The following is a 9,731-nucleotide window of genomic DNA, read 5'->3' on the forward strand; positions in this document are numbered from 1 at the left end:
AGAATCAAAGAATGCATTCCTGGAGATAACATAGCCAGATCAGGAGCTGAACTAGCAGTCAGATGAGCCAAAGAATTGCAAAGAGCAAACATTGATCTCCAAGTATAAGACGATGCAATTCTGAAGGATCTAGAGGATGAATACAAGTCAGAAGTTCAAGGAAGATTCAACATAGGATACCATCAGATGAAAGATGGAAACTTTAAAGAAGTATCTTTTGTTCTGGGAAAGCTGATCAAAATAACTAAGGATCAGATATCTACGACAGTTAAATTCGCTAGTTTAATTTCCAATTCAAATATCTTAGATAAATTTAATTGGAAAGGTCCAAAATTAAACCTTTTACTTAATTATCTTCAGTATGTAAGTGGTAATGGTAATGACAATGCCATCAATAGAGATGGCTCGTTAAGGTTTATAAATGATGCTGGAGGCAGCTCTGCAGACCTTAGATGTAATTTTTGAGTTTCTGCTGTCAGGCAGATAACTCATTTTCCTATAAAAGTAAATAAAAATAAAAGTATTTACCCATCTATAAAATGATAAAGTAATATCTTTTGGAGTTTAGGCCTTCATTATTGCCCTAACAACCTGTTTGGTTGGAAGAATCGAAGATTAAGTAATTCAATTCCTATAAATGGATTCCAAGGAAAATTCCATAATCAAAAAATTAATGTTTAGTTGAGCTAATTTGATTGAAGAGTAATCTGATTTTCTTATATGACTTAAATGTAGAATTCTACTTCATTTGAATACCGTTGAGTAAGAGAAGACTAACATAAAATTCAAATTTGAAAATTCGAATGTACAGAATCACCTTAGTGTCCTCATCATCAAAAATTCTGATTCATAAAACCAATTAACAAAACGTTGTGAGATAAATTTTTTAAACTTCACTCTTGAACCAGATTGCATGTATTACTTGTGAAATGACAAGAATAATTTGAATGAAACAACTAGTGAACAACATCAAAGTTTAATATTTTATGATTCTTATCCCTTACTTTGATGGGTTTTAGGGTTTTGAGAAAACGAAAACTCCAATTCAATATAGAGAGATGGAGAGATTTCAGAAAAAGATAAAAACCTAGATGAAGATTTTTCCGTGGCAATGTCCCAATTCGAGTTGGGGTTTTTCTCTCCATGGAGTTAGAACAATATAAGACCAAATTTTCTTCAATCGATGGTTATAATGGAAAGTATAATTTTGTCATTTCATGGAGGCATAATCCAGAATTCCCCAGGTATCGGATTCAATTACGCTCTTCAAGCAGTGGAACCAAGAAATGGAAATAAGGGGTAATCCAATACCAATATGATCCAATTCTGATCCCATCAAACCTGTTTGGTTCGGAGAATTGGACGGATTCCTCTGTAATTTAATTCCGAAGTCTCAGATTACCCCAAACCAAACGCGCTGTAATTGTTTTTAATAATATAAATTGAATCTTCCAAACGAAGAATCCCTATCACACATGCACTAGATATTGTAATTGTATAATCATGTCGCATTTTTACAAGGGAATCATACCCGCTATACGATCACGTGGCATTTGTGGACCAATAAGTGATAACTAATAGAATCTATGGCCGAAACAAAATGCCTCAGTTTTCAATAGGACTAATGAAGACAATTATTTTGGTTGGTCTAGAACTGTTTGGAAATGCATCAGCAGATTCAGCACCAATAAAACAGAACAAAAATACCATAAGATATCAAGCTTACATATTCGTCGTGTAGATTCTGCCTGCTAGTAGTATGAAATCGACCAATTAACTTATGGAGTTTTTTTGTTTTGTTTTTTGATACCCTAGACTAGTGGTCCTTAGACTACATCCTAACTCCTTAAAAATTGGAGCGGATTTCAGAAATTACAGGGTTCGAACCCTTACCGACCAATTATGTAGTTCTACAGTCGTGATTCATGACCAATATAGTATCTCACCAACATCTAAAACGACAGGATGATGAATGGATAACCTAGACTGAATATTCATCGTCTCTATCTATGAAACCGTCTCTAGTCTGTAGTCTATACTACCTATTCAAACGCACAAATTTTTTTAACACCTAAACGGTGAAGAATCAGGACTTTCCAAGACGATCATCTTGGGCTCCAAGATTCTTCTAATTAGGCAAACAAAATGAGTTTGAAATACCTGCCTCACATCTGACATGGGTCGGGAGCTTCTATGCGGGCTGTAGGAACATTAACTATTAGGATATTCATGGGGTTTGTGATTCCTGTCAAGGAATCCCTTGATGCAAGTGAATTCCGGCACCAAATATGTTTCCCACGCCACACTTCACCATTTTTGTGTATAGGACAACATGCATGCGGGATCTTTATCTAGTTGTCCCCCGTCGTTCAGACATAAGAGCAAATAATGGTTCTTTTTGGTGAAGTTCGTAGAATCTCATCATTATTATTAAGTTAAAAAACATATATAACACATAAAATTATTGAATCACAAAACAAGTTGAAAAACTAAAATATATTAAAGAACAAAGAGCAATCCCCATCAAGAAACTGATCATCAGTAACGAATATCAGTGATTAAAAAACCGATGTTGGAAGTCTAGATAACTTGTTAACTGCTAAATTTCAGTTAAAAACCAAACAAAAAGCTCAATTTGTACATAGAATCCTAAAATACACAGAATAACCAATTGTGGTGCTCAATGTTCATGACTAGATTTTCGAACCTCAGTTGGTTATTCTGTGTATTTTAGGATTCTATGTACAAGTTGAGCACCACAGTTGGTTATTCTGTGTATTTTAGGATTCTATGTACAAGTTGATCTTACCAACCGGAAACAGATTATGACTTGGGTTTGATTGGTACTTGTTTACCACTAGAATCAAACTACAAAAGTATTCTAAGGCTGCGGTTTGGCCGCATAGTTGAATACCTAAAAATGTATTAAATTGGTTGCGGCTTGAGTAGTTCAGGAACTTAATCAGAAACTATGAACCAGTAGTTGACATTTAAGCCTTATATAATTCTTTTTTTTTTTGAAGGAATAAGGAGCATGAAAGCCCCAGAGTTTATTGGTATTATATAGTTACATAATACTCAATTACATCCATAAATCGAGTTACATGATAAGTACAATTATCTTGAACCAAAAAAATCGAAAAGAAAATCATGCACCAAATATATGTAAAACGATAGGGTAATCGAAATCTTCTAATGGTTTATCACCATTTTGTTGGATACTCTCCGAGAATATATGATGCTTCCATAAAAGAAGTAATATGCCCAAATTCCACATCGAATTCTGTAATATCTGATCATCACGCTTGTAACTGGTTGGATGAAAGATTGAACGAAATCGAAGGCCTCCGGGAGGTATGAGAAATCGTGATGGCATACACTTGCCATACGCATGAGAATTAAAAGACATAATATAAATATAAATATAAATATATTGATCATTGCTATAATGTAATTGTATTTATTCAAAACATGAAATAAAAAAAAATACTTCACTCTACCTAGATCTTAACAAAATCAAGATCCGGGTAGAAATGGGAAAGTAAATCTAGGAAAATGAATTTAGAAGATGAAGATAGCTGACTTTTGGAAAAATGAATTTAAGCCTTATATAATTCATATATAGAATCTATCTTATGTTCCTAGTCAAGAATACAAGCACCGTTTGGATAACTTAGCCTAGATAAAGAGTGGCTGAGATTTGTCTAGGAAGAAGATAAATCTACAGTTGTGGTATGTTCAACTTAACAATTACAAATATTTTATTAATCAATGTCTCATTAATTGCTTATCATTGTTATAAAAAGGTATATTGTGAGACCCGTGTTTTTGGATAGTATTTTTCGAACCTAAAATCGGTAATATTCAACCCGTGTAGTGTTGGGTGTGTATTTCTGAACTTGAGAGTCCACTAACAAGCTCATGCCTTTCTTTTTGTTTGTATCGTCTTCTTGGGGTCTGTTTACTCATCCCACTTCACTGCTAAGCAATTGACCGTCTTTTCTCTTAAAAATATGATGTCTTTCTTAACCACTTCACTGTTCAGCAATGAGCCAACATTTCTTCTCGTACAATTCATTTCCTATTTGTGTTCAGTATTGATGTATGGCACTGTTTACAATTCTTGTTAGGAATAGGTCTACTTGTTTGGTGACCCGGCAAATGTTTGTTTTTGGGCATTGATGATTTCTGGTATTAAAAATGAATACATTTTCGTTATCACTATAAAATATTATATTATATTATACAAATGCATTTGGTCAAGTATCTCGGATTTTAGAAATGATTTTGGTGTTTGTACACGGATAAACTGTATCCATAGAAATTTAATACATGTGAATATAACTCTACTGCAGAAGTGTCAGGTCTTTATGGCATTCCATCACTGATGGATACCCTGGGAAGACTATCTGGAGAACAATATTGGTTTGTTTATCGGAATAACTATGACATCTATATTAAGAATCATTTGAAGAAAGAAAAAAATAAAATTGTTTGTGAATGATTGTGGTATGTTTAACGGAATAACTAAAGCAACTAGATTAATGATCTAGAATTTGAGGTTGAATATTTTGAGTAAGAAATGTTAAGTATTCGTGGTTGTGATTGGCGTAAGTATTGTTGTGAATTTTTGTGCATAAATTTTATTATTGTATCTACTGCAATTGTGTGTTTTTCGATGCACTTTATTATTTTTTGAAACTTCCTACTGGGTTGTGGTTTGCTCACCCCTTTTTTCCTCCCTTTCCACAGAGAATGAAGAGAGACTAACCGTAAAAGAAATCATTATGTATCACGGGAATTTGGGTATCGCATTTTAACTTTAATCGAAGTGTTGTCTTATTTTAATTTGATACTTTTGATTGTGTAATTATTATCTGAAAATTTTGTAATTTTAAAAGTAAGTTTACATTTCCTTTTGAGCTTGAATTATTAATTTTATTTATTGAATATTTTAAAACGAGCGTCGGTCCGGAAATTTGGACTTGCTAGCCGGATCGGACCCGACCCACAAGGTCGAATTCGTGTCCGCTGAAAGTCTGAAAATCCGGGCAGTCACATATGAGGTTTTTCTCTATGATAGCTATGGCTATCAAACGGACGACGTTAAACGGGGACCCTGATCCTGCGATCCCCGTGCTCCCGATGGAGTTTTTGCTTGGACGGCTGGGAAACTGTGGGTAATTCCGGATTTGGAGCCTGTAATCGTCTTTTCTCTTATCTTCAATCTGTCTCATAAAACTGATTTTCTTTTTGCGATTCTTCTCCTCTCCAAATTCATTCACCAGACGAAGAAACACAATCATATGTATTCTGAAGAAAATAATTGAAAATTTGTTTGTTACAATAAGAATTTCAACCCTAGATTTGGTTTGTTTATTAGCTATCTCTAACTTATTATGGAGTTTTTCAATTAGACGGTTAGGAAATTTCGGGTTTTGTCTCTCCAATTTTTCCATCTCCGTAAGCCAAATAGTGAAGCTGCAGACAGAGGTTTTCAGTTCCACATATTCAACTCTTCTTTGGTTCTTCACATATTCTCAATTTCTCATAGTCCACCACCAGAGTCTACAACTACTTGTCCTTCTCCAGCAGCAATAGTGATTCAACGAACGACAACATCACCTTCAGATACTTGAGCAAGTTCTTGCAACATCTTCATCTTCTTTTTTATTGATTTCAGTTGAACATGACGGGATTTGCTAGATAATAAGAGATTTTGGTAACATTAATTGATTTTTTTTATAATTTTAGAAATTGAAACCTAGGATTTCATATATTTGTGGGTAAATTTGTATTTGAGGGATTGTTGTGTTATCTTGCTAAGAAATTCTAATTAACCGAGTTCTTATTGATTTACTCTTTTATATGGGTTAAATTTTGTTGTTTCTGCAATTTTCTTAATGAGTTTTTGCAAATTTTGTTTTTATAGATTGATTAATAACCTGGGGACGATTGCATTCAATATGTAGAACTGATAATGTTCTCTTTCTCATGATATATACGTTGACAGGTCTGCTAACGTTACCTCTGAACTTGCGAAGTATTTCCGAAGCTTGCGAAATATAGTGCATGCTACTAGGGACGTCGCAAATACAGTAAGTAATATTAACGTAAATTGATTCAAATGTCAACTATGGCACAAATTGGTGGATAGGATGAGCAATATTTCTCATAGGGTAGCTTTGTTTGTGTATGTGAAACTATGTGGATGATCAAGCTTTGGGTGTGATGAGAGATGTTAGTGGTAATTCAGATTTACAATTTGAATGAAACTTCATTGTCACTTTATACGTTAACCCCCAATCACTGCCAGAGAAGAAACCCAACTTAGTACAATAATAAACATCAGTTGATGCACCACCTAATCATTCAGGTGAACATTTAGAGCTGTGTAATGTTTGACAAAATTCCTTAAATAATTTGTTCTTCAGTTACTTTCTGCTTAACAGGTTATAGCTACTTTCCCACAAAGTAATTGTTTTATTATGAAGGTACTCATTCAATTTTGAAGACTAAGAAGAAGAGATATAAATACAACTTTGAAGTGATTATAATTACATTATACTATGAACAATGATGGTTCCTTTGGGCATGGTTTAGTTGCTTGGCTTCAAACTGCGTCGACTCCTGATATGACTTAGCACTACTCTAAGCGTAGGTATACTAAATAGTTTCATAAAGTTCAACTTGGAGTCTGTTTTCAGTTGTCTTCTCTTTTTACTGAGATGTAAGTTTTTGTAAGAAGGTTACAGGAGAAAAGGTCCTCCACCTGCTTTTTTCTTTGTTGTTTAGCCTCTATTTCCTTTTTTGATCCTAATGTTGTTTTGTGTATAGGTGTTGGTCTAAATCACGGCCAAGGTTGTGTTCTTTGGAAGCGGTTTAATTGAATTTTGGGAATTGTAACTTGCTGTATGAAGCGGTTCTATAAGTTACTAGCCAGTAGCATTAGTTGAGACTCACAGAAAAAGAAAATCTTGAAGAGATTGAAAAGATATATAGAAGCGCAGGAGTAACTCCTTTGTCATTCATTCTATAGAGTGGGATAATGGTAGTACCAGTTTGTGCATTCAGTTAGTAGTGTATTAGTTGACTGGATGTAATAGGATATGTTGATTAACTTTTATACATTACATGTGGGCGATTTTCATTCCCCGCTCCAATTCGAGATAATTTTTTGCGCATCTGGCGGCATGTCGTAGAGTCCTCGAATTGACTCACACTCTGGCGTTGGATTTCACCCTGATCATTGACAGGTCTTACCAATTGCATATTTTCACACAAGAAGAATCAGATTAAAGTCTATTATACTAAAAACCCCTCCTCTTCTATGGAAATCTTTCCAAGGTATACCCTGATCCATGCATGATTAACAATATGCAATGGGTAAATTCTATAAAATTAATCTCAGGGTTCTTAATTTGTTTTCAAATTACTATGAGCCATATATAGGTAAACCAAAGATTGGTACACTACTATTATCTATATATGTCGAGTACTATGAAATTAATACACTACATTATTCGTATTTGCTACCTGTTTGACTGATTTTTTTTTTGTTTGCGTTAAAGCATTTCAGTCGAGAATTTAAAATTTTTGTTTAGTTGTACCAAAAATTTGGGAGTTAAAAATGTTTTTCTGATGCGTAGTTCTGGGGTAGTGTTAATTCCAAGCGTATGATGCATCATAGTTGCAAGATGATCAATTCACATATTAATGAACAAACTCACAAATTGATGGTTTAACTTACAAAAAGAAAAACCTTTAAATTTTGTTGTTGCAGCTAGCATTGGAGCAAGGGTGATCATATTCTCATGTTAAGGTATAATTAGGCAAGCACTTAGGTAAGCAAAATTCTGTAAACATAACTATTTTCCAACATACATTAGTAATATGTTTCACTGTATTAATAGAGCATTCAGCTGTAGTTCCTTCACGTGGTTTTAAATTGATGAAAGTCGTTGTATGAGAAATTTTAGACACCAGCAAGATATTGTTAATAATTGGCTTTGGAATGCTAATTGTTCATCTGTACACTTATCATCTCTTTGCGTAAGACATGCCTGTTTATTGAGACGTGTATCCGAGACTGATTAGGAAAGTCTCAGTTATACACGTCTCTTAGAGATTGTTTAGGAAAGTCTAACCAATAAGACTTCTAAGCTCGGTAAGAAATCTGAGGATCCGAGACTGATTAGGAATATGGTTTAATTGGGACTCTTAAGGTCGGTCTAGAAAAGAGTCGTATTAGGAAAGAAGTTATTTCTTTCCCAAGTATTGAATCATATATAATTCGTTGTAAAGAGTTAGAGAATGATAATAAGAAATATATCAAATTCTTAACATGGCATCGAGAGCCAGTTTTGAAACCTAAAAAAAAAAAAAAAACAAGGATGGTCAATGAGATTGAATCATCAAAAAGTAAGATGGTGGAATATGATACACAGAAGAAGAATCTTGTATATCATCTAGGATCGAGTGATGGACCAGGAACTATCATCACGCCAATAGTTATGAGAGGAAATAATTATGATGAATGGGCTAGAGCCATAAGAAGATCGCTGATATCCAAGAGAAAATATGGCTTCATTGATGGAACCATTAAGCGACCTGAAGATCCAGATCAGTTAGAAGAATGGATAGCAGTGCAATCAACGTTGGTGTCATGGATTGCTAACACGTTGGAGTTGTCAGTAAGATCAACCCTGGGAGATTATGAGGATGCAAGTCTATTATGGGCACACTTGAAGAGAAGATTTTGTGTTGTTAGTGGGACAAGAATATGTCAACTAAAAGCATCTTTAAGTGACTGTAAACAGAAGAAAACAGAGGGAGTTGCTATATATTTTGGAAGATTGAACAAAATATGGGATGAGATGGTGACTTATATGAAGATACCGCAATGCAAGTGTGGACAGTGTACATGTAATATTGCATCTCAGGTTAGTATGTTAAGAGAAGAAGATTTCTTGCACTATTTTCTGATTGGGTTAGATTCTGTATACAGTTCTTTGCGTGAACAATTGCTTGCAAGGGAACCACTGCCGTCTGTAGACGTTGCGTATCAAACCATTGTGAACTCAGAACGCCTGAAGATTGGAGATGGAGTAGTACCTACAGAGATGCAGGAGAATGTTATGGCCTTCAAGGTGCAAGCTGATCAACGCCTACTTAATAGTGCTTATGATCCCGCCAAGTACTGAAAACTTGCAGCAGACAAGGACACTCTGATGATGGCTGTTTTAAGATCATTGGATATCCAGAATGGTGGGGAGATAGACCAAAGAATGGCAGAGGAGGAAGAACTGGAGGAAGAGGACGTGCTGGAAGAGGAGGTAGAGGACAAGGAGGTAATCCTGTCCGTGCTCATAACCTGCATGTTTCAGCAACAAAGGATAGTGCTGGTACGTCATCAGCTGATGAAACGTCTCTAGTAGGAGTTACAACAGCACAGGTTCAACAGGTGATGGAGTTTTTAAACTCAAGAAAATCGGGTTCTCATCTACAAGGTAAAAAGAATGAAACATCTTGGATTGTTGACACAGGAGCAACAAACCATGTTACGTATGAACTTCTTAACATGATAAATGTAAGAGATATTAGGGCATGTTCGGTTGGATTGCCTGATGGAAAGTATGCATCCTCTGAGAAAATAGGAACTGTGATTCTTCCTGGTGGATTGAAACTTGAAAACGTACTTTATGTGCCAAAGATAACTTGTAACCTAATTT

The 9,731-nt window shown here is 34.8% G+C and overlaps 1 long non-coding RNA gene across 3 annotated transcripts; it reads left to right on the forward strand.

Moving 5' to 3' along the window:
* Positions 1 to 5,213: 5,213 nt before the first annotated feature.
* Positions 5,214 to 7,401, forward strand: LOC113349841. 3 transcript variants are annotated; one of them, XR_003360408.1, is made up of 3 exons: positions 5,214 to 5,722; positions 6,014 to 6,661; positions 6,838 to 7,401. It is a non-coding gene; the product is annotated as an uncharacterized LOC113349841 (long non-coding RNA). The 3 variants fall into 3 exon arrangements; XR_003360407.1 differs by having other exon boundaries at positions 5,214 to 6,098; positions 6,221 to 6,661; positions 6,838 to 7,397; XR_003360409.1 differs by having other exon boundaries at positions 5,217 to 6,098; positions 6,495 to 6,661; positions 6,838 to 7,373.
* The last annotated feature ends 2,330 nt before the right edge of the window (positions 7,402 to 9,731 follow it).

This window comes from Papaver somniferum, chromosome 2, assembly GCF_003573695.1.
Source record: "Papaver somniferum cultivar HN1 chromosome 2, ASM357369v1, whole genome shotgun sequence".
Taxonomy (NCBI): Eukaryota; Viridiplantae; Streptophyta; class Magnoliopsida; order Ranunculales; family Papaveraceae; genus Papaver; species Papaver somniferum.